Here is a 25,227-nt window from a genome sequence, read left to right as displayed (position 1 = left end):
ACTCAGCATCTCAAATTCGTTGCTGGTGGGAACGTTGGAAGTGGTTGTTGTCGTAGTGCTGGTGGACTGCTGCTGCTGCTGCTGGCCGGAAGTGCTTCCGGATGCCCGGGTCGATTGTCTCGTCCGTACTGGGGACTCACGTGGACGGTATGACACGTGTAAAAACGATGGATCGGTGACGTCACTGGGCACGCTCCCGTGCGCGATGGCGGTCAATGCGGCGTTGGTGTGTTTACCTTTCTGCACTCTGCCGGTAGATGAGCTTCGCGGGTTTTTCGAGGCCGCACTCGAACTGCCACGGCCACGGCCGGCCCTTGGCATGCTGGAGCAGCAAACTCGCGGGTAAGCACTGTTAATTACGGCGAAAAAATCGAAAAGTTTGAGGAGCTCCGAACAGTTGACTGTTGCTGGCTGGTGTTGCCAGTCCCGATGTTTTGAAGATTTGAAGATTTGAAGATTTGAAGATTTGAAGATTTGAAGATTTGAAGATTTGAAGATTTGAAGATTTGAAGATTTGAAGATTTGAAGATTTGAAGATTTGAAGATTTGAAGATTTGAAGATTTGAAGATTTGAAGATTTGAAGATTTGATGATTTGATGATTTGAAGATTTGAAGATTTGAAGATTTGAAGATTTGAAGATTTGAAGATTTGAAGATTTGAAGATTTGAAGATTTGAAGATTTGAAGATTTGAAGATTTGAAGATTTGAAGATTTGAAGATTTGAAGATTTGAAGATTTGAAGATTTGAAGATTTGAAGATTTGAAGATTTGAAGATTTGAAGATTTGAAGATTTGAAGATTTGAAGATTTGAAGATTTGAAGATTTGATGATTTGAAGATTTGAAGATTTGAAGATTTGATGATTTGAAGATTTGAAGATTTAAAAATTTGAAGATCTGACGATTTTATTGTTATTTAAATTTTTGGTTGAATCTAAGATTATTTCCAATTAACTCAAAATTGTTAAATCAAAATAAAAAAAAACTCAGAAACTGAAATTCAATACCCGACTACCCCCTCAATCCCCTTTAACTCTTTAACGTTTAGCGTATTTACTATAATTCACTTTCCATCCTCCCCCATCAATACTCCAACCACCCTCACCATCATCAACATTAAGACAACAAGAATCCCTCCTCGTTCTCACCGTCCATCGTCCGAATCATTGTCCATCGCAACAACAACAAAAACCCGACACTCTCTTTCCCCATCCTCCTAATAAATTACACATGAGAGAGCATCAGCTTCTGTTTGCCGCGCGCGACCACGTTGGTTGAATGCAATCGGGCGAACGCGAGCGACTTTGCGGCTTCAGTTCGCACTCGCGCTTCCAACCGCCAAGACCGCGACGCCGCGATCCAAGTCCACGCGCGCGTTGATTAGACAACAGAACGAATATTCTTCGTCGGGGTTTCGCAACGCGTCGCGATTCTTCTAGTCCTGGGTAAAGGTCGGTGTTGTTTCGGCGTGAAAGAACTTGAAGATGTAAGTCAGTGGTCCGTTTTCTAAACAACAAAACAAAGCTTCGTGGTTTTGACCTGTTTAACACAGCAATGTATTTTTGAAATAAATTTAAAAATAATAAAAAAAATGTTTTCAAAAATTTAAACTGATTTTGTGAATGAGTTAAACGACATTGTTTTGGATAAAACAAAAAAAGTAAAAAAAAATAAATAAATTTGTGTTTTTTCTCTGTGTCATTATTGAATCAGATCGAGACTTTGACTAATAACTCGTAAAAATATAACACATAGTCGGAGCGCTTATCTTGGCGGATTAGCGCCTGCGGCAGCGTCTCAACACCTCTTCAGTCGTCGGACGTCACAACCCGGCCAGTGATTCCCTGTCCTACCTCGATGAATGCTATTAGCAGAGGGAGATTGTGACAGAGGGAATTCGTAAGCTGCCCGAGTTTTCAGTATCAGCCAGCAATTGATGTCTGTTAGGGTGATCTAAAACACTGTTGTGTTTTTTAGATAACATAATTTATATTAAACATACCCAATGCAATGTTTTGAACAACTTTTAATGAGCCAGCTTTCAAAATTTTAATTTTTTTAGAGATACTTGAAATTGTTGGACACCCTAACGTGTTCAGGTCACTGACTGGCTGGGCGCACGATTTGGCACGGTGAACTTGATTTGCGCGCACCAGGTCGATCGATGAATCTCTGCTCCCTGCTGGTGGTAATGAGTAGGTTTAAAAGACGTCTTGAACGACATTCGGTCTGCCAAGACGACCTGTCAATCATCTACGTACGATCCCGGTGGTACAGATAGTGATGGAAAGCTGTGCGGCTGGATTTGGTTTGTTCAGTTGTAGGTTTCTGTACAGATGGAATGTTAGCTAAGCTTTTTTGATGATTTTTTTTTTGTGAAATTCAGAAGCTGAACAACTGATCTAATTTGTTTTGTAACTTGCAGTGACGAGTTAGAAACATATTACTACGGTGATTGTTACCAGTAAAACATGATAATTCCTAATTTTGAGCTGATTTGCCACTGAAGCTAGTGCTTAACTAATTATCTGAACAAGCTGAAAACCGACAAAATGCCGACCAAGCTACCTTTCCCTGCTGTTCATCTTTTTTAACAGCTTGTTTATGTGCAAAAACGCGGTTATCTGAACTGACCGCCTGAATGATTTATTTTCCTCTTCATCGTTTTGAGGATAGAGAACAGATAGCAAACACACACACACACACATGCACGCTCACGGTCCCGAAATATTTTGTCGTTTTATTCATAATGTGTTCTTAATGGGATTAACCAGCTGCTACTGTTCAAGCTCAAGTAGATTTGAGTGTTGCTAATCTGAGTGAATTTTAAGACTTTTTAGAAAATCGTAATATTTTCGTATTCTAATTTGATTTAAATACATTTTTAAAGGTACAAAACTTATTTTTTCTATTTCATCGTAAAACTAAAGTCATCCCACATATTCGGAACACCCACAAATTCGGAACACTTTTGTGATAATTTGTCAATAGCATGCCAAATGCATCTTTTCTGTCAACTCTACTATTTCTAGGACCTTTATTTGGATATTCTCTTGCTAATTCACTAGCAAAAGTAGTACTTCTAAAACAAAAAACTGACTCTCAAGACCATTTCATTCAGAGCAGCAAAACACTGCCTCCAAATTGCCTGTTCCATAATTGTGGGATGTTATTGTGCCTCCCACAATTGTGGAACACCTGAATTTAACTGATATTTTTACAAAAAAGTTATCAGACCATTCATTAAACATAACTAAGCTTGAGTTTCGTTGGTTTCAGTGCGTGAAGTCATTATTTTGTAAAAAATATGTACTCATGGAAAGAACCAAAGTTTGTTTACGTCCGTAAGAAAAAAGTGTTCCGAATTTGTGGATTTCAAGAAAACGAAGTTGACTTTTTAGCTGTCGGCCACCATTGCTAGTACCAACCACTAGTGTCTTCCTTTTTATCTACAAGGACTTCGCCGCCCTGGGCTCCTAAGTGTATGAAAGTATGGCACGGAGCGACGGCGCCGAATACCCATATTTACACAAAGAATTTTAGAGCGCCTGCCGCGGGATTCGAACCGGCGACCTCTGGATTGTGAGCCCAGTGCGCGGTCCGATTGATCCACACGGGCGGGACAAATGTGGATGTGGATTTCAAGGGTCAAAGTTTTTCTTCGAAAACTTGATATAAAAGTTAAAATTTGCAGTTCTTCGATACAGCATTCGATAGATCGCAAGAAAAGTTTTCAAATGAAGGTAAAAGCGAATCATTAAGTTCAATTATCGATTTTCCATGATTTTTTGAACATTGGCCGATCTGTAAACTGTTCCGAATATGAGGGATGACTGTACTCACTTTTCCGGTCATTCTCGAACGACGAAAAAGCTGAAGTAAGTTCTTTTAAATTGTAAAAAATGGATTTTCTTTTTTGCAATCATAATTTTATGTCAAAGGGTTATATTTTCAATGTTGAATTTCAGTGGACTCTCTCTTTGTCGATATTGGAGGGACCGTCGAGAGCAGAGGTTTAAAATTATAGACCAAAAAATGAAAGCATGCTATTTGAAGGGGCTGAAAAATTAATTGACAGATGTAGCAATATTTATATCGAGAAGCCATAAAGTCGAAGTCGACTATACATGATACGAAATTATTAAATTATTTTCAGATTTTCAATGATTTTGTAGAATGGCTTCTACCATTTGTTATGTTTTTTTGTAAATGAATTTTTAATTATTTTTTTTTTGTTAGCAGTATCTAATGATTTACTTATATGCTGGATCTCGATTACACAACACAAATATTTTGTTCAAAAATTTAACAATTTTGCAATTTTTCACGCTTAATTGCAAGTTAAAATAGTTAATTACGATAAATTTATATTGAAGAAAATTTATGGAAGTTGAAGGAATAATTGTTAGAAAATAGTTGCCTTTGATTAAATAATAAAAAAAAACGCCGTTGCACGGTGTGTTTCCTAGAAAAAACTTAAGACAAAAAAATCGGCAAGTCTGATATTTAGCACCATAAAAAAAGAGCTTTTCCCCGAAATTTTGCGAGGTCCGGCGAAATATTTCTTTTTTTTGAAGATTTTTTTTCGATTTTATAGGATTTTTCTTCAGAAAAGTCGATGAGTTCATGTTCATATCCATCAAATTTCTCATGAATGTGCCTCAAAAGACTCTAAATTACACGAATTATATTTGCAGCTCAGTGAAAATATTTTCATAAATATTGTAATGCTTATTTTTAGTTTTTGCTGATTTCAATAATTTCATTGAAAACTTTTCTGAACAAAACAGTTGAGCAGTTCTCTGTGATTTCGGTAATTAGATTTTTTTTTCGTTTTTTTTAATTCGGCTGAAACTTTTTTTGGTGCCTTCGGTATGCCCAAAGAAGTCATTTTGCATCATTAGTTTGGCCATATAATTGTCCATACAAATTTGGCAGCTGTCCATACAAAAATGATATATGGAAATTCAAAAATCTGTATCTTTTGATGGAATTTAATGACCGATTTAGTGTCTTCGAGAAGGTTGTAGGTATGGATAAGGACTACACTGAAAAATAATGATACACGGTTTTAATTTTACTTTTTGTCACTAAAACTTGATTTGCAAAAAAACATTGTTTTTATTTATTTATTTTTCTGATATATTTTAAGGGACATCAAATGCCAACTTTTCAGAAATTTTCAGAACGGGAAAAAAATCTATGACCGAGTTATGAATTTTGGAAAAAACAAATCGAAATATTCGTCGCGAAATATTTTTTTTCGATGCAAAATTGAATTTTCAATCTAAAAGTACTTTGGTGAAATTTTGATAATGTGCACCGTTTTAAAGTTATAGCCATTTTAAGGTAACTTTTTTGAAAATAGTCGCAGTTATTCATTTTTTAAAATAAGTGCCCATGTTTGCCCACTCAAAAAAAATATTTTCAAAAGCTGAGAAAGTTCTCTATATTTTATTTTTTTGAACTTTGTTGATACTACTCTTAGTTGCTGAGATAACTTTTTTAAGTTATCAATTCAGAAAATTTTAAAAGGTTCATTTCGTTGAAATTTCATAAAAATTAAAAGTTATTTTTGTACTTTTTCAATCTTTCTCGAAATGATTGTCAACGCAGGAAAATTCATTTGTTAAGTTGATTGCACGTCTAACTTAATTGAATTATAGATTATTTTTTTTAATTTGTTTTTGTCCCCTGATTTTTCGAGCTAATATTGAAGGGTGAGGGCGACATTAACGTTATAAAATATCTGCAATGGCTTTATTAAAAAATAAAAAGTTTCTCGTTATAATTATTTCATTGCAATGTTTGATATATTTTTCCCATAAAAAAATCAAATTTGAAATTTATTCAGCACCAATAGAAACATTGTACTCAATGTACGCTAATGAGGTGTTTATTCCTGATAAGCCGTATCGTTTTATCGTTTTGCGGTTTTAGTGACCTTGCAGCTAATTGATAAAATATGTTGCCAAATTCAGCCGTCTTATCACTCAGTTCAACAAGATAAGCAATGAGGCTGCAGTATTTTTTTTCAGACGGTTTAGCAATTAGTTTTGATTTGTGAAGAAACTCAAAATAGAATTATTACTGATTGTTTACACTGTAGTTCTCCATTCATAACAGTTCACCTGTCCGATAGTGAATCAACACAACAGTGCAACTTTTAGTTCTCCGCTCTACACTCACGATTCACCTGAGAGTCGCAATCCATCACCGACGACTGACTGGCTGCACACGCCACGATCGTTTGTTATTCTCCAGGTCCAAATTCAGCATACACAACCGACGGGGTGCTCTGCAATAAAGGTGTTAGATCATGGTCCTGCTCATCATCGTGTGTGTCTCAGTTTATTGAGGGAAGAGTACCTGGCGTGCGAGCACCCATTACGACCGGTCCAATAAAATCGGATATTAAGCTTCATTAGCTGTCTAGCTAACTGCCCTCTCTGCCTTCCCAGTTGCTGCGTCCGCGCCCTAAACAAATCATCCCCGGGAGGGGATTCTCTGTGAACTCACATTTATATAATCAAACCCTAATAATTCAACAAGAAACAAGACAACAAGACAACAAGACAACAAGACGACAAGACAACAAGACAACAAGACAACAAGACAACAAGACAACAAGACAACAAGACAACAAGACAACAAGACAACAAGACGACAAGACAACAAGACAACAAGACAACAAGACAACAAGACGACAAGACGACAAGACAACAAGACAACAAGACAACAAGACAACAAGACAACAAGACAACAAGACAACAAGACGACAAGACAACAAGACAACAAGACAACAAGACAACAAGACGACAAGACAACAAGAAACAAACATGAAATCAAATCAATCAATAATAACAAAAACATAGCCCAACATTTTAAACTTTTTTTTTAATCTGCAATTTTCTCATCATTCTTTCCACAGATTTTCCCAGAGAATCCCTCTAGTGCCAGAGTGGCGTGAATCGCAGTCCCGCGCACGTCCCAACGCCACCGCGCGTGAAACGTGCTGATGCTTCCGTTATAAGTTTGTGCTGCTTGCTGGTCGTGAAATGGTTATCGTTCATACCATTTTTTTTTTCGTGAATGGCATTCCGGCTGACGATGAGTGATGGCTAGTGGAAATGTTCGTTCGATGGCCAAGATGACGACGAGGACGTCTCGCGCCTTATTTTGAGCGGCAGCTATATATTGGAGCGTTCAAGTGGGGGGGAAAATAAATAAGAAGAAAAATAAGTGAAGGGGGAAAACCGTGCGAAATTTGGCAAAAGTTGCGTTCGACCGTGAATACGGAATGTGTGACGAGTGACACGAAAAAGACGTGTGTGTTGTGTTCAATGGAAAAGTAGGCAAAGTGAGTGCATGCAAAACAAGAAGAGAAAAGATTTAAACACAAACACGCTAGGAAGCAACAAGCAAACAAGTCTTGTTTTGGTGCGAAAGGAAAACGAAATGTGAGTATTTTTGGAGTATGTTGATGTAAACACTTTGTCAAAAGTAGACAAGTGAAAATGATTCCTTCCTGGAAGAAAGAAGATCAAATGTTATTGGTTCATGGGAGGGTTTCAATGGAAACAAGATCAGCACTGTGTTAAATATTGTGAAGCATTTCGATGTACTCGTGCTATGTTGTCACACGTCTCTTTATGACGTTCCGTAAAAACTCGTTTCAATGTTTGACCTTGAATAAACGAAAAATAGAACACGCAATGTAAACAACAACAAACACGTTCTGTTTGGCTGACTATTTTGTGCATTGTCCTGAAGTTTGGTTTAATTCGATTGCCGAAGTCCCGAGTTATGATTACAATTGTTTACACTAGTCGGACATGTACGTGTGTCAAAATGTCTTCTGACGAAATTCCCTTTGGTAAGTTGACGCACTTGCAGCAATTCTCAGAGTGTGTCGAAAAAGCAGGTCGAAACTTCTATCATATGAAAAGTGACATCTCAGTTTTTTTCCTATTTTTGTTGAAAATCTCAGGATAGAAATAGAAAATCGAGGATCTATGAAGGTAAAAAAAGTCTTTAGGCATTGGGAACTGCCCAAAATGGCAAAATTTGACCCGAGCAGACGTATTGTTATTGTTATTGTAATAACAGACTAAAAACATTTTTAGTTATTCTTCGAACAAATCTTTGTTATTAATTTTTGTTATTTTAACAACTAATCCGATCATCCCAATAGCAGTTGGAGGTAGTCTTCCATAACAAAAAATGTTATTCCAAAGTTGTTTTGGCTTTCATCCAATATCAGACCAATAACAAATTTTGTGAAGAGATAGAAATTTGGTGTCAAAGGGACTTTTGTGTAAAATTAGACGCCCGATTTGATGGCGTACTCAAAATTCCGAAAAAAACGTATTTTTCATCAAAAAAAGTTAAAATAGTTTTAAAATCGCTGCTATTTCCCGTTACTCGACTGTCAAAAATCGTGAGACATGTCATTTTAAGGGAAATTTAATGTAATTTTTCGAATCTAAAATAACCCAGAAGGGTAATTTTTTCATTTAGAACCAAATTTTTCATTTTAAAATTAAGTGTTTTTTCTAACATTGCAAGGTTACATTTTAGAGTGTAAAAATGTTCTACAAAATTGTAGAGCAGACAAAAACAAAAAAAATATTATCGACATAAGGGGTTTGTATGTATTCTTCACGAGTTATCAGAATTTTACAAAAAAGTTTTTTGAAAAAGTTATGATTTTGACCATTTTTGACCATATTTTCGAATATTTAACCCCAAAAACTCAATCGCGTGCTTGAAAGTATTTTTTTCGGAAATTTCAGCTAATTTTGCATAAGAATGACCCCTTGGACGATTGTTGTGGAAAAAAATACTTTCAAAAGCACACGATTGAGTTTTAAGGGTTAAAAATTCAAAAAACTAGTCAAAAATGGTCAAAATCATAACTTTTTCAAAAAACTTTTTTGTAAAATTCCGATAACTCGTGAAGAATACATGCAAACCCCTTATGTCTATTAATCATTTTTTTTGTTTTTGTCTGCTCTACAACTTTTTAGAACATTGTTGCACTCAAAAATGTAACCCTGCAATGTTAGAGAAAAAAAACACGTAATTTTAAAATGAAATTTTTTGTTATGAATGAAAAAATGACCCTTCTGGGTTATTTTAGATTCGAAAAGTACATTAAATTTCCCATAAAATGACATGTCTCACGATTTTTGACAGTTGAGTAACGGAAATGGCAGCGATTTTAAAACTATTTTTTTTAACTTTTTTCGATGAAAAATACGTTTTTTCGGAATTTTGAGTACGCTATCAAATCGGGCGTCTAATTTCACACAATAAAAGTGTCTTGCGATCCTTCGAGGTGAACGGACACTAGAGCTGCGGTATTTTTTACTACCTAAGCTCAGAGTTATTTCAAACAAAATTCACAGTCTTTTTAAAGACTACCTGAGTTATTTTCCAAAATTCTAAACAGTCTTTTCAAGACTAACCCCACCTGAAATTTTGTTGTATTTTACAAACGAAGCCATCTTTTAAGAGAACTTTGCTTGCAAAATGCGTCAAAACAAAGGTAAACGCAAATCTTCTGAAGATTTGGTCGTTACGTCGGTGAAGCGTTTGAACGCTAAATCGGCTAACGGAAACAGAAAAGAAAACAGCCTCATCCGAGGTCTGATTCTGATTCTGAAAGTGAGGTCAATCCTCCAATTCCATTGGCAAACAGTTTCGGTGTTTTATCCGAAACTGTTGACAAGGATCCTTCTCCTCGTACTGAGCCTTCTGCCGTCGAGAAACGAGTAAAGGCTCCGCCAATTGTAGTGACTTCCGTCTCCGATTTGGCCAGCTTTCGAACGCAACTGAAGAATTGCAAGGAAACTTGCAATTTGAAGGTTTCGTTCCAGCTTGGTCGAAGAGGAGAATGTCGCTTGTTGACGGAATCTTTACAAGATCACCAAACTTTTGTTGGTTATTTGAAAACCACAAACACAATTTCTACACGTATGAGACCAAGAATGCTCGTCCATTCAAGGCGGTCCTGAAAGGTCTCTCCAACGACTTGTCGGTGGATGAGATCAAAAACGAACTTAAGGTGTTGCTTGGCTTTGCCCCATCCCAAGTAATACCAATGAAGAAAAAATCAAACGGGAATATTTCTCGCTTTGGTTTGACTTCACAATTTTATCTGATTCATTTCAACAGAAATGAAATCAACAATTTGAAACTTTTGGACAAAGTACAGTTTTTGTTCCATGTACGGGTAAAGTGGGAGCATTTTAAGAAACATGGCGGTAATGGCCAGAATCTGACCCAGTGCCGGCGTTGCCAGGCATTCGGTCACGGTACTGATCATTGCGCCATGGTTCCAAAATGCATGGTTTGCGGGGATTCTTCTCACGACAAGGACAATTGTCCCGTGAAAGAAGTCACCCAATTTAAATGTGCAAATTGTGGTGGAAATCACAAATCAAATTTCTGGGATTGCCCCATCAGAAAAAGGTTTTGGATTCTCGTGCTAAGCATCAGCCGAAATCCAAACCGAAATTTTCTCAAAGTCAGGTTGTACCTGCATCTTTAAATCAAACGTTCGTGCTGTCTCACTCGAACAATACCCCTACCGTGGAAAAGTTAGGTAACAGCAATGGCATTTCTTATGCCAACGTCGTTTCGGGTTCGGGTTCATCCACGAATTTTAAATCCTCTACCAATCTTCAAATTGGGCAGGTACCTCAAATTTCATTTGAAAATTTTTCTGCTGGCAACGCTTTGGGATCTTCTGATCTCGGCGATGTTACGTTTGAAAAATGACTTTTTGCAAAACTCACTGTTTGGTTTGATTCAAACAATGAGTAATGCTACATCCATGATGGAAGCTATCCAGATTGGATTAAAATTTGCGAATGATGTTGTTCTTACCCTGAAGTTTAATCATGGATCTAAGTAATTCCATCAATATTATGAATTTTAATGCTCGCTCTTTAAAAGCGAAAGAAAATGAATTTTTCAACTTTTACGAGTTCATAACGTGCATGTTGCTGTTATAACCGAAACATTTTTAAAACTGGCACTTATTTGAAAAGTGATCCAGATTATAAAGTTATAACCAATAACAGAATGAATCGAAATGGCGGTGGAGTTGCAATAGTTATCCACCGTAGTATGACTTATAGCACGTTACGTGACTTTAAGTTAAAAGTTATTGAAAGTTTGGGCATTGAACTTGAAACTTCTTTTGGGAAAATTATGATTGCAGCTGCATATTTGCCTTTCCAATGCACTGGGGAAAATAAAAATTATTTCAAAGGGGATTTGAATAAACTTACTCGGCATAGATCTCGATTTTTGATCATCGGTGATTTTAATGCCAAACACCAATCTTGGAATAATTCAAAAGTAAATTCCAATGGTAAAATTCTATTCAGAGATTGCACTTCTGGTCTTTATTCGGTTTTATACCCGAATGGGCCAACTTGCTTTTCTTCTGTTAGAAATCCATCAACAATTGATTTGGTTTTGACAAATCAAAGTCAGTATTGTGGTCCTTTAGTGACTCATGCTGATTTTGATTCTGATCACCTTCCAGTAACTTTTTCACTTTCTCATGAAGCAGTTACCAGACCCAATAGTTCTGTGTTTAATTACCACAAAGCTAATTGGGACAGGTATCAGCATCATATTGAGAATAATTTAAATCATGATTTTGTTTTAGAAACCAAAGCTGATATTGATTCAGCCTTGGAATCTTTAACTAATGCAATTTTGGATGCTAGGAATATTGCTATTCCTAAAGTCCAAGTCAAATTTGATTCTCCCATTATTGATGACGATCTTCAGCTTCTGATTCGTCTGAAAATGTTCGCCGAAGACAGTATCAACGTTCTCGTGATCCTGCACTGAAGCGAATTCAAAAGATTTGCAAAAGGTTATTGACCACAGATTCACTCTCCTGCGAAATGAAAAGTTCGCAAGAGATGTCGAACAAATTAAACCTTATTCCAAACCTTTTGAAACTTTCAAAGGTTCTTAAGAAACCTCAAAACCAATCCCTTCTTTAAAAGATGGTGATAATATTCTATTAACTAATGGGAGAAAGCTCAAAAACTTGCTCAGCAGTTTGAGAGTGCTCATAATTTCAACTTAAATGTTTTGAGTCCTATTGAAAATCAAATTTCAATAGAATTTCAGAATATTGTTGAACAAGAATTTTCATCAGATGAAGTTTTTAATACGGATCTGAATGAAATAAAATCTATTATCAAAAAATTTAAAAATATGAAAGCCCCTGGTGAGGATGGCATTTTTACATTTTAATTAAAAATTACCAGAAGCAACTTTAAGTAGCTTGGTCAAAATTTTCAACAAATGTTTTGATTTGGCATATTTTCCCAGTAGTTGGAAAAATGCCAAAGTAGTTCCGATTTTGAAACCGGATAAAAATCCTGCTGAAGCCTCAAGCTATCGGCCCATTAGTTTGCTTTCATCTATTAGTAAATTATTCGAAAGAATAATTCTTAATAGAATGATGACGCACATTAATGAAAATTCAATTTTCGCTGATGAGCAGTTTGGATTTCGCCTTGGGCATTCAACTACTCATCAGTTGTTGAGAGTTTCAAATTTAATTCGAAGCAACAAATCTGAGGGCTATTCTACTGGCGCTGCTCTTCTAGACATAGAAAAAGCATTTGACAGTGTTTGGCATAAAGGTTTGATTGCGAAATTGAAAAGGTTTAATTTTCCGATTTATATCGTGAAAATTATCCAAAATTATTTGACGGATCGTACTCTGCAGGTATGTTATCAGAACAGCAAATCTGATCAACTACCTGTACGTGCTGGCGTCCCTCAAGGAAGCATTTTACTTCTGACTTGCCTGATTTGCCCCCAGGATGTCAGAAATCACTTTTTGCTGATGATACAAGCATCTCCGCCAAAGGTAGAAGCCTTCGTGTCATCACAAGAAGATTACAAAAAAGCTTGGATATTTTCAATTCTTATTTGAAAGAATGGAAAATTACTCCAAATGCTGCAAAACTCAACTTATTATTTTCCCTCACAAACCAAGGGCTGATTTTCTTAAACCAAAAAGTCATCACATTATAAAGATGAATGAGGTAAATTTAAAGTGGGAGGATCAAGTGAAATATCTTGGACTTGCTTTTGACAAAACCTTACTTACAAGGATCACATTGAAAGTATCCAGGTTAAATGTAACAAATATATTAAATGTTTGTATCCACTTATAAACAGGAATTCTAGACTTTGTCTCAAGAATAAACTGTTAATTTATAAACAAATTTTCAGACCTGCCATGCTTTATGCTGTGCCGATCTGGACAAGCTGTTGCTTAACCAGGAAGAAAAAACTTCAGAGGATTCAGAACAAAATTCTGAAAATGATTCTGAAACTTCCTCCCTGGTTCAGCACCAGTGAACTTCATCAATTAGCCGAAGTTGACACTTTGGATGTTATGTCCAATAAGATAATTGATGCATTTCGACAAAAATCATTGCAGTCTTCAGCTGCATTGATCCGCTCTTTATATAGTTTATAAGTTAGTTTTAAGGTATCCCTTTTCCCTTTTGTACATGTAGGACCTCCTACATTTGAAATCACTGAATAGCGAAAGCTACAATATTTCATGAATAAATGAAAGTTGCTAGTATTTAAAATTGAGGTGAAAAGTCATCGATTGTGATTGGACACTCAATAATATTTCAACAGAATGAATGTACATGGAAGAGAAAATCAAAATAAATATAAACTAAAAAAAAAAAAATTCACACAATAGTCCTTTTTACACCAAATTTCTATCTCTTCACGGTTGCGAGCTACAAATCACTGAAAAATGTGTCTTAGTAAAAAACCAGAAAAATGAAAGGGGTCGTACCGCCCCACCGTCACAAAATATTGAAAAATGGACCTCGGATTTGTGATCAGGAACCAAAATAACCCCTTAGAGCAAAGTTTCACGCAAATCGAAGAGGGGTTGGGGCAACTGCTGTGTGAGTTGGTGGAGAATGACCCTTACGATAACATAAACTGTTATTGAACTCTTATGCAAAAATGGACTTTTCAAGAAGAGTTACTTTCTGTTATTTTAAAAGTATTTGTAATTGAAATGGCATGAATTTTGTTATTACCGTCTGCCCGGGTAGCCTTACCTCAGTGAGGAAAGCATAAATTTGTAAAATAAAGATCTTATTGTAGCATATAAAACTAATCTTAAGTGGGGTATAATGTAATAAAATCATTCAACAAATGCTGAACCTACTAAGCAACTAATTTTGCTCAATCCCAAATCTCCATCTCACAAATTAAAATAATTTGCCGTATCATCCACGATCTACGCCGAACGTGACATCTCTATTAGTGGTACCAGCTGAAAAACCGGTCAACCGATATGATGTGTGGAATCGTTAAATTGAAATTTTTCCTCTCTATTCAACTGCTGCTACTCATGATGAATCGAGAGCTCGAGACTATACCCGTGTATTACAAACAGTGCTGCGACGTCGGTACGTGTGATTTAATTTCGAAATGAATATTAATTAAAACGACTACCGGCGGCCAACCCGAGAGGCAATCGCTCTCTCTCCGGTCGCTTCTGCTAACTGGCCCTGTTGACCTGCCTTGGCCCTCTGGTTGACGCTGGTTTGCGCCATACACACCAAAGGGGCAATTGGGCTGAATTCTGATCTTTGTACCGAAGATCTATCTTGATAAAAAAAATACTGAAAAAACAACTAAAACTTAATAACAAGTTTTTAATAAATTTAAAAAAAGATTTTCAAAAATCTTTCACAGTAATGGCCATTTAACCCCAAATGCCCTACTGCTGGTGCCAGTGAAAATACCATGAGACAAGTAGCCGCCCATCTCGCCGGACGCAATCCGCCCGGCATGTGGACGGATTTGGACGTGATGAGGGTGGGGGAGGGGGATCCCGGTTGGGGCAGTAAATTAAACCGGGGATTAAATCCCCGTCGCTTCAAGAGTGCAAATGCGAATTAATACCATTTGAGTGTGTACCCTGGCTAGCATCATATCGATCAGGCTGCCCGTGAGGGTTTGTTTATGTACCCATGAAGGTGTGGCCCCTCATCAATACAGGAAAACGTCGAGCCACGTTAGTTGGACAAGGTGAAGTTTGAACGTGACGAACACAAACACTTCTAAATTTGTCTTTTCGAACTTGTAGGCGTTTACTGTACTCTGAACGCATCATGCAGCAAGATGATTTGCAGACATGACCTAAAATGGCCAATCAAAGTGGAGCATCCGTCGTAAATCCAAATAACGAAGCAATTTGCTTAATTCACGACGTTGCGAAACTTGGTCAGCCCCGTAACGCGACGGGATTTATCGGGACGGGTCCTTCAAACAATTATTACACTTTTGTCAGCCGAAAGAAATAAGCTGCACAAAATGGCACCAGAAAAAAACGAGGCGGCCTCTTTCTAAGAAAACGCAGTTGGATAAATACACAAATTATTTTGAGTTATGACGACAGATGTCTCGTTGTGGAGATTTAAAAATAAATACACACATTTTCTTCCTTTGGCAGACAGACCTGCGACTTGATCAAACCGCTCGTCGGTGACCGCTGGTTGTACGTAAATTTCAGCAGCTCATCGCGTCGCCGTTGTGCTCAATTGGCACATTTAGCTAATATAAATTAAAAAGCACAGCAATACTTTGATATTTTTTTGCATTTAAAATATTTGCATTTTTTTCAAAATTGACAACAACTTTTGAGTACGCCATCAAATCGGGCGTCTTCACGGTTTCGAGCTACAAATCACTGAAAAGCGAGCCTTAGTAAAAAATTAAAAAATGAAGGGGTCCTACCGCCTCACCGTCACGAGATATCGATAAATTAACCTCGGCCAAACATTCAATATTACGCCGATGATAGTAGAAGTGGGCAAAAAAAGAGCGAGCCGCTCAAAGAGCCGGTTCACTAAAAAGAGCGAACAAACCATGGCTTTTAAAAAAAGAACCACGGTTCTTTTTTGAACTCCATCTTTTGAAATAAAAAAACCGTTCCAAAATGGATTGATTTTTAAACTTTTTATAAATATAATTTATGAGTTAGAATATAATTTCGTACAAATAGGAGCGGCCGTGGCCGACTGGTTACGGTGTTCGCTTAGCAAGCGAATGGTTCTGGGTTCGATTCCCATCTGCTCCCATCGAGAAAGTTAAGGACATAGAAATACTTGAAATGCTGAATATGAACGAAAAATCAAAGTTGCTGGAGGCGGGTTCGAACCCCGTCCTTTGATTGGTAAGCAAAATGCTAACCACTAGGCCATGGCGACTTGGTGAGCCTAGACTGGAATTAGGAATACTGTTGCAACCAACCCGCAATGCCTTTCGAGGTGTATCCTAGGGTTCTACCTCTCCCACTAACATTGAGTCCAAAACCTCCCTACAAACATCTATACCACTAAGGTGACGTAGGGGTCCTTGCGCACTTTAGATAGGTGTTTACTAACGATCCTCCCCATCCCTGAGGATAGCTTGGACCCGGCCTGGACCCCCTTATGCCCTGGGTTGTATTACACACTCATCAAAAGATGAAGACATGGTATCTCCTGTGTTGGATTATTGTTCCGGATGAGGGTCTAATACAACCACACCAAACAGTGGGATAAGCGTTGTGGAGCCTTCCGGTGGTGGGGCGTCCTCCAAATGCTAATGCTAATGCTAATGCTAGAATATAATTTCGTACAAATTGTAGCATAAAATTTGTTTTCAGAAATGAAAATGCAATTCCAAATTGAAAAATAATTGCTGATAAAAATTAATCCCAATATAGCATTGCCGCCAAACACCACTTAAAAGTTTTCAAACTCATTTTCAGTTTCCTACTTTTCTTCCAAAAGTAAATGATTTTCTAAACAAAATGAAAAAAACTTTGCACTGTACAACGAATCGTATATTAAAGTATTATCCGAAAAACAAATTTGAGCATTTATAATTGCTTAGCTTGTTAAATATTACCTAAAATCTACTAAATAGCTGAGAGATTCTGGAAAAAAATAAATTGTCTTGCCCAATTAAACTTCAGCGTTTATAGACTTTATCGTTAAATCAGAATGTAGAAAAGAGTTCACAGAATAATTTCTCCAAATAAAATGTCAGCAAAAGTTCAATTTTAGCAAAAATATACGCAATTTTAAAATTGATAGCAATTTATCCAAAATCCTAGATTTAAGTTTGGATGCCATTCAATTATTTCAACGTTTAGGTTCGAGTAGAAATCTTGACATAGAGACCTTTCTTTTAGGCCGATGCAAATATTTTTTTGTCCCTCGGCTCTAGCCGGAGTCGAGGGGGAGCTAAAAAATAAAAAAAAAATAAAACATTGAAATAACGAGCCATACTTTCAGCATTTGCATGGAAAAGGTGTTTTAAAATGCATTTTACACTAGTTCAGTTGTTTTGCAATAATAGATTTCGAAAAAAAAACTTAGAAATCAAAATTTTTCAAAAATTCAAAAGATTTTTAAATCAACCCAAACATGCGAAAAATGATTCTAAACGCAGGGAAATGCATTTTAAATTGATTTCAGCTGATTGTACTAAAATTACCATTAAAATTTTGAAGTTTTTTGTAAAGATTTTTTTTTGCCTTATGATTTTTCGGGCCAACTTTGAAGGGGGAGAGACAAAAACTTGAAATAAAATTTGTACCAGCCTTATTCGCTGTATTTCAGCAATCAGAGGTCCAATCTTCAATGTATCTATGCACTTTATCAAAAATCTGCTATGTACTTTTTGATTGCAAATTTTATTTTACATTTATAACTGCAGTCAAAAAGTGACTAAAATTTCGATCTTTTTTAAAAATAATCATGTTTTCAATTTTTTTTAACGCGGCAGCCAAGTTTTAGTAATAGTTGAAGCGAAAATCGGACATTTTAAACGCAAAGACGCCATTTGGAATGCGAATAACTCAAAAAGATGGTGGAGATTAACCTCGTTCTTGGAAGCATTTGAAAGTACATTTGCAGAAAATATCTCGGGGGTCTTTTTTGTTTTACTCATTTTATGATAATATGAAAATGGTAAATGTGACCGTTTTTTGTCCATAACTTTTGATAGAATTGACCAAAATTCGTTTTAAAGAATAAAAGTGTTTGTGAACTAACTGGCTCTCGTCGCAAGTATACAATCAATTACAATCAATCACACGATCAAATTGAACCTCTTTTTGAGTTGCAAATTGTTGCACTACATGTGGTTTTGAAATGCACATAAGTTAAGACACATTAATCAAATATTAATATTTATCGTAATTTATTCTAAAATCTGATCCTATGAAAAAATAATTGCTATTTTGGGAAGTTATTTGCGCACAGTTATTTAATTTGTAAGCATTCAATTTTTTCATTTTTGTTTTACTAGCATTTTCAATAAGGTAATTTTATAACTTTTTTCCTTCAGTAGATTTACTCGAATCTTTAAGCACCTGCAAACTCTCTTCTCAACTTTGAATTAATCAGCTGTTTAAAGGCAATCCACATCTCACATAAGGACAGTAACATTCACACAAGTAATGTTTAAACAACGAAATGAAACAAGCTAAACCCGACAAACTTCATCTTGTCTTTTTCCGTTTCTTGACGTTTTTAAAATAGGTTTTTGATGAGTTTTACATTTAAAAAATTCGTCTTGAAAATAGTGGACTTATGCAATAATCAATTTAACAATGTGTGTCGAACATTAAACTTTTAAAAAGGGTGTATTTTTGAAAAAAAAAGCATAAAGTGACAAAGTACCATGATTGCAACCATCGCACGTTGTTTCTCACTTCTTGCCGAAGGGTCGACCACACTTTGCCAATAAAACCGTTTTGATTTATGGCCAAACACTAGTTGCGGCGGGTCGGCATCAGCAGCTGCTGCCTAATTCGTTCCCCAATCAACCAGATGACGATGAATCCATTATCTCCGCGGTGACATTTGGGTCATCAGGGCGGCTGTGTAGTGTAGCGGGTGCCATTGAACCAGAAATCCAGCCGGCTGGCTATCATGAATGAACATTGAATGCATCGGCAGCAGCTACTAATCCTGATTAAATTCACTTACACACACGCGTACGTTCTAATTTGATTAGCGGTTTGAGTGGGAGGATGTTGTTGAGGGTGTGCGGGGAGGATGTTGTCGTGTGTGTGTGTTTAGCTATTTGAAATATAATTAAATCTAATGCGAAAGCTTTGTTATCCGTTAATTTACGGCTTTTGATATCAGATTGAAATAATTTAATGATAAGCTTGATATCAAAAAATTGACCAAATTGCAGATTTGCATCAATAAATAATGTTTTAGGTTGATTATGTTTTTTTTTTGTTGTTTCTAGCTTGAAATTGAGTTTTTTTCCTATTTATTTTTTCGCATAGAATCAAAAGTAACTTGACATTTAAATATTCCGCAACCAGTCAAATAAAGTATTCGTTATCTAGCAGCGATAAAAGTATACATATAAATAATGTACAGGCCCAAAACGGGTAGATTCATTGCCATTAAAACGTTAAGAGATGCAATTGTGATACAAGTTGTGCTACAATTTCTTAAACATAATTTTTTTATAATGCTTTCTCGTAGTAATGGAGAAACATTGTACTAAATGTAACAAAATGTTAGTTAACTATGGATATTTAATCTGTTGACACAATTAACTCATTAAAAAAAATTAAGTAAATGGCAGAACATAACCAATCTTTGATGGCTAAGATTACTCTATCACAAAACGTCACCTAAACGATACCAATTAATCAATACGTTACACTAAGTCAGAAACTTTCACTTCCCAACGGGCACATAAATTCATAAAAGCTCATGAATGATTCATACCTTTCTGGGCACCTGAATGGCAAAAGCTTAGATAAATAGATTCGAAACTTTGAAGTTTTTCTAACGAATTATTATGATTATTTGGTTTAGCTGGGAATATTTCAGAAATAACTCAAATTCAATTCGACAACATTTCCGTTCCACGATAAATGATGATGTTGAAAATAACTCTATTTGTCTGTGTATAATCTAAATAAATAATCACGAAAGAGTGTCTTCCGTTCATGCAGCGAAGTTCTCGCTTTCAAGATAGATAAACTTTTATTTATTGCTTCCACCTGTAGCTTGGATATTGAGACTTCGCAATACCTTGCCAGACTGATGTATGGATGTCGGAGATAAAATATCGAAGCAAATTGGTATGGAATTGTATATGAAATAATGGCTTTAAGATATACAAGGTCTTTCATATATTACCTAACCATTAATTTGAAACTTGAATTGAAATTGAAAATTGAAATATTAAAAAAAAATCATTAACAAATCTTGCTACACCCACAAATAATTTCTACTCCAACTCCAAATAGCCCCACTCCAAATAAACCATTCATGTAGCCAAGTTCCCTAACGTGCTGCCACCCCCAGAAGCAACAGCCGCCTAAGAACTCCTGCAGGCGAGGAGTGATTTAAATTTAAACGAGCTTTTTACACGATTCAATTATTCAGTGATAAACGAAGAACGTTCAACCACGTTCACGTTCCACTTTTCCCCTGCTGCTGCTGCTGCTCACTTTTTTCAAACTATATACCACAGAAGAACAATCCAAAATAAGGAAAACTTTCCTGCAACTTTATTCAGAGCTTCCCCCTCCTTTTGTGGCCACTTTTGGCGTGATCCAGGGTGATTTAAAACTTTGATCAACTATCAACTATTTACACTTCCACTTAATTTTTAACTAGCCGTCTATAGAGGGGGGGAGGAAGAGGCTATCGTAATGGAAGCTAATGACCTCATTGCAACGTGGTTCTAAAATGGTAGAAAGTACACAACATTGTGTTGAAGCTGAACCTTATTGTTTACCAGCAAAATTTTGCTGGCACGTCACTTTCAGAGGATGTATTTTGATATGCCCTTTGGCAAAAATCGGTGAAATTCAATGCGCAGAATTTAATGAGGTGTGTTATCTAGGATGATTTTTTTTCTTATTTGTCCATTCTGATGTTTTTTATTATAATTGCTTTCAACAACTTAGTTATGAAAAACAACGACGGCAACCTTAAAGAAACGTTCGTGCACCAAGAAAAAAATGTGAATGACTTGGTGATGGAGCTTGGAAGGAGAGTCAAAACTTACGCCCACTCGAAGAAACAGCCGGGCATCGTCGTTTTGAAGTGACTGACCTAACGATGTCACAACCAGCTTAATTGGTTAATGGGTTTTGGAATTTTGGCTGAGTTACAGAGAAAGACAAAATTGCTCGCGTTAAAAATTGTGCTGAAATTTTGCGGTTATCGAATTTAGTTCAATTTAATTTTTTATCATGTTTTTAAAAATTATTATTGTCTATCATACAACTTTTCCAAAAATCATTAGATAATGGGTAATTTTCCGCCAACTCACACAGCAGTTGCGCCGACCCCTCTTCGATTCACGAATCCAATTTTTATTATTCGATATCTCGTGACGGAGGAGCAATACGACCCACAGTGGATCCAGGTGTGACAAAAATCAAAAAATGAAAGTTAAATTTCAGCAGTGTTAGTATTTTTCTATTTTTTCTCATGCCTTCAAAAACTCTTTTCCGAATTTTGAGCAAGATTGGATGGAATTTGAATTTTTGGCGGCTTTGAGAGTGCAGACATTTTTGTTATTTCTTAAAACTTGCATAACTCAGCCAATTTTCAACCAAATTTGATTCTTCTGGCTGCATTCGAAAGGTATTTAAAAGTTGTTAATTTTACTGTTCTTGGAATTTTGATTGACCCCTCCTCCCTTTTTAGCTATTCAAACGAAAGAAAGCATTAACTATTTTCAAGATTTTTTTGAATTTCAACCCTTCAGGAACAATTTTGTACGGGTGTGACCAAAGTCACGTATGCAGTTTCTGGCGTGAAATTTAATGTCCTTTCAGACTGTGTATAGCAAATTTTGCTCATACTTGCTCGAAAGATCAAAATTTGCATGTTTCTAAAAAAAAAGTTAAAGTGGATCTACTCTACTCTATTCACGAATCGGATCAAAAAGTCAGATATGGCAATCGCCTTATGATCTTTCTTCATATTATACTGGATTTTGGATTTCTTAAAGTACCAACCCAACACCCCCTCTCTCCCTCGTCTATTTTATGACTTGGTTAAATATTAAAAAAAAAAATACATTTTATTGTAAAATTCCACATGGGCTTGTGTGCTATCTTTTGACCCGTCTGCTGAAAAAGAAAGGACGTGTCACAAGATAGCACACAAGCTACGATGTGTATCTGCGTGGAGAATTATTGGAACAAAGTGTTGCGGGCAGTGATAAACATAGTTAATGAGCAATTGCAAAATTTTAATGAATACCGTCATCAGGGTGACATTGGGTCTGGTGGGTGAGATACAGTCATACAAAATTGCAAAAATTTGTATGACCCAATCTCACCCCCAGACCTAATGTCACCCCTCATGACGGTACATACTTTTTTTGGTACGATAGATTTTCTTGTGGGAATCCTAACCATGCAAGATTTTTTTTCAACTGTCCCAAAAAATCTTCCAAAAAGCCTTCCTAAAAGCAGTTTTTATTTTTATGTGCAGCTTAGTACATCAAAAGCAGAGCAAACCTTGGCTCTAGTCGTGGATGAAGAGAAGAGGGAAGATGGGAAATAAAAAAAAATGAAAACTTTATTCTCAACTTTTTTAATTAAAATGTATCACAAATTACTATAATCAATAACTCTAATGCAAAACAAAAAGTTAATGATTTATTAATTTTGTAGGTTTATCTTTGTTTTGCACCCTAGTATTTGGAGAATATTCGAAAGGGGAACGAGATAAAAATTTGAAATGAAGTTTTCGTTGGCCTCAACAAAAATCTAGAGTTTTTTTTAAAGGTCCTTTAATGTGTTTCAAATGTTTATAGGACCTTTAAAAAAACTCTAGAAATGTCTTCTGATCTTTTTCTACCTAAACTACAGATACTACTAAAATGTGCACAGTTAAAATGTTATGATAATCTCATAGAAGCCAAATAACACTTTTCCTCAAATACACAAAATTTGGAACACCCTATTAACTGGACCACCCTAACGTTACTACTGTACTGATCCTGATCAACTTTTCGGAAGATAACAAAGCTGTTATTTAAAAGTGTGGTATCTACGAATTTGGTTTAACAAAATTTCGGTTATGGATCATTGTGATATGGTACCACCCTAACATTTTATTTGTTAAGATTTACACACAATTTCAGCAATTAAAAAAAAATATTTGAAAAATAAATATATATGAACCACCCTAATGTACTTAGATTTTATTAAATGAAAAAAATAAATGTGTTTTTTGAATTCCGCTGCCCAAAATTAGCCTAATATGACATATTTGGTAGAATACCTGACATTTTTTAATTTTGTCACACCTTTGTTCGGAGAAGATCCACTGTGCGACCCCTTCCATTTTTTAACATTTATATAAATAAGAAGTGCTTTTTAATAATTGTCAGCCTAAATTGGTGATTGTTTGAATTCCGAGACAACAGGTTACTAATTAACAAAACCCGAAGCATAAGAACGTAGCTGGGAAGGCCAGCTGTTATTTAACACATCGAGTTTTATGAAAACGTTACCTGTTGGCTTGAAATTTGCGAAATATTTCCAGCTATCAAAATGCTTATTCGCCCTTTTCTCATGTTGCTCCAGAATTCATCGGTAGATGGAGCAATATTGAGATCGTGAAGATCGACAAGCAGAGAGTCGACTGTAATTCGATTCAGGAAATTCAGGGAAAAAATACACTTTAAAAAAGTCTCTCAACAAATATTTTTCAAAGTTTTTGTCGCCCATCTTTCAAAATGGGTCCGTAAAATCGAGGGGCAAAATTGTTTTTATCAAAAAACTTCAAAAATTTTAAAGGAAATGCAAGTCTAACCAACTGAAAACAGTTTGAAATGAATTTTCCTGTGTTGAAAATCATGTTTAGCATGTCTGGGATCGATCAATAGTAGTTTATGCAACAAGTTGCAAAAAGACGATTTTTTCAGCACGAGTCGTATATTTATCCAACGAGGTTCACCGAGTTGGACAAATACGACGAGTGCTTAAAAAATCAAGTTTGGAAACGAGTTCTATACAACATTTTTGCAATTCCGATAAACACCTTTTGAAAGGGAATATCATTGTTTTAAATCAATTGATCATTCAAATCAAAACAATGTTGAAAAGTATTACTTTTTGTTACAAGTGCTAAAAAGTTCAACTTTTCAGCACCCATTTCAGTGTTGAAAAGTAGAAGCATTTGTTTTAAAACGTTTTACTATTCGATTCAGTTAATTTTTGTTGGGAAAAGTAGGCTGTTTCATCGTTCGAAAATGACGGTAAAGTAAATAGTTTCACGATCAAATTGCAAAAAAAAAACATTATAAATGTCATTATGAATTTTTCAAAAAAAAAATTTAAAACCATTTATATTAAAAATGGTTGGATTCTGCAAAACGAGAAAGAGCAAATCAATCCAATTTATTTTAAAACATACTATTTTTAACTACTCTCACCGCATGCAAATGAATTAAATTAATTAATGAGATATCATGACCAGATTCAATAAATGACATGCTTGGTTCAGTAAGCAATTTTATGCCTGTTTAGCGTCGATTACATCATAATTGCAGTTTATGATGTGTAGCATGCATCAATGAAAGTATACTGGCAGCGCAATAATAATAAACAATGCATCAATGGAAAATTAATAGCTAGTCAATTTGCATAATGTTGTTCCAAACAAAATCCAAAACCATCAACTGCACACACCATATCAAAATTTCCATCAGATTGCTCTTCTTCATAAAAGAGCACATCGTGGTCGGCAAAGTGCAGCCTCGCAGAATTTAAAACATTTTTAAATTGGATTTTATTTTTCATGCTTCAAAACGTACGCTCAGTGCAATTTTGGAAACAAAGCTCAAAAGCTTCTTTGTTGATTGCAAAAAATGACGACCAAAAAAACTGACTCTATCCTTTTTTCTGATTTCGCAGATATTACGAGGCACAACAATGTTCTACCGTGACAACGTGGGAGCACCACGTGCATGCTCATCAAATGTTGGCGGAAAAAAGTTGCAAATCTGTGTCATGTCATCGTTCACCGGGGTGTTGACGGCGGTGGTTTTCGGCATGCAAATAAGTGTGTGGTGAAAAATCCCGTCAGCACATGTGGTTATTGATTTTTTTCTCCTGCCCACGTGAAAATATC

The 25,227-nt window shown here is 35.9% G+C and overlaps 1 long non-coding RNA gene across 1 annotated transcript; it reads left to right on the top strand.

Moving 5' to 3' along the window:
• The first annotated feature begins 1,401 nt into the window (after positions 1-1,401).
• On the top strand, positions 1,402-25,220 carry LOC119767015. The gene is made up of 3 exons (XR_005277267.1): positions 1,402-1,452; positions 6,933-7,461; positions 25,011-25,220. It is a non-coding gene; the product is annotated as an uncharacterized LOC119767015 (long non-coding RNA).
• The last annotated feature ends 7 nt before the right edge of the window (positions 25,221-25,227 follow it).

Source organism: Culex quinquefasciatus, chromosome 2 (genome assembly GCF_015732765.1).
Source record: "Culex quinquefasciatus strain JHB chromosome 2, VPISU_Cqui_1.0_pri_paternal, whole genome shotgun sequence".
Taxonomy (NCBI): Eukaryota; Metazoa; Arthropoda; class Insecta; order Diptera; family Culicidae; genus Culex; species Culex quinquefasciatus.
The sequence above is the reverse complement of the archived record's forward strand: the minus strand, read 5'-3'. Positions and strand labels throughout refer to the sequence as shown.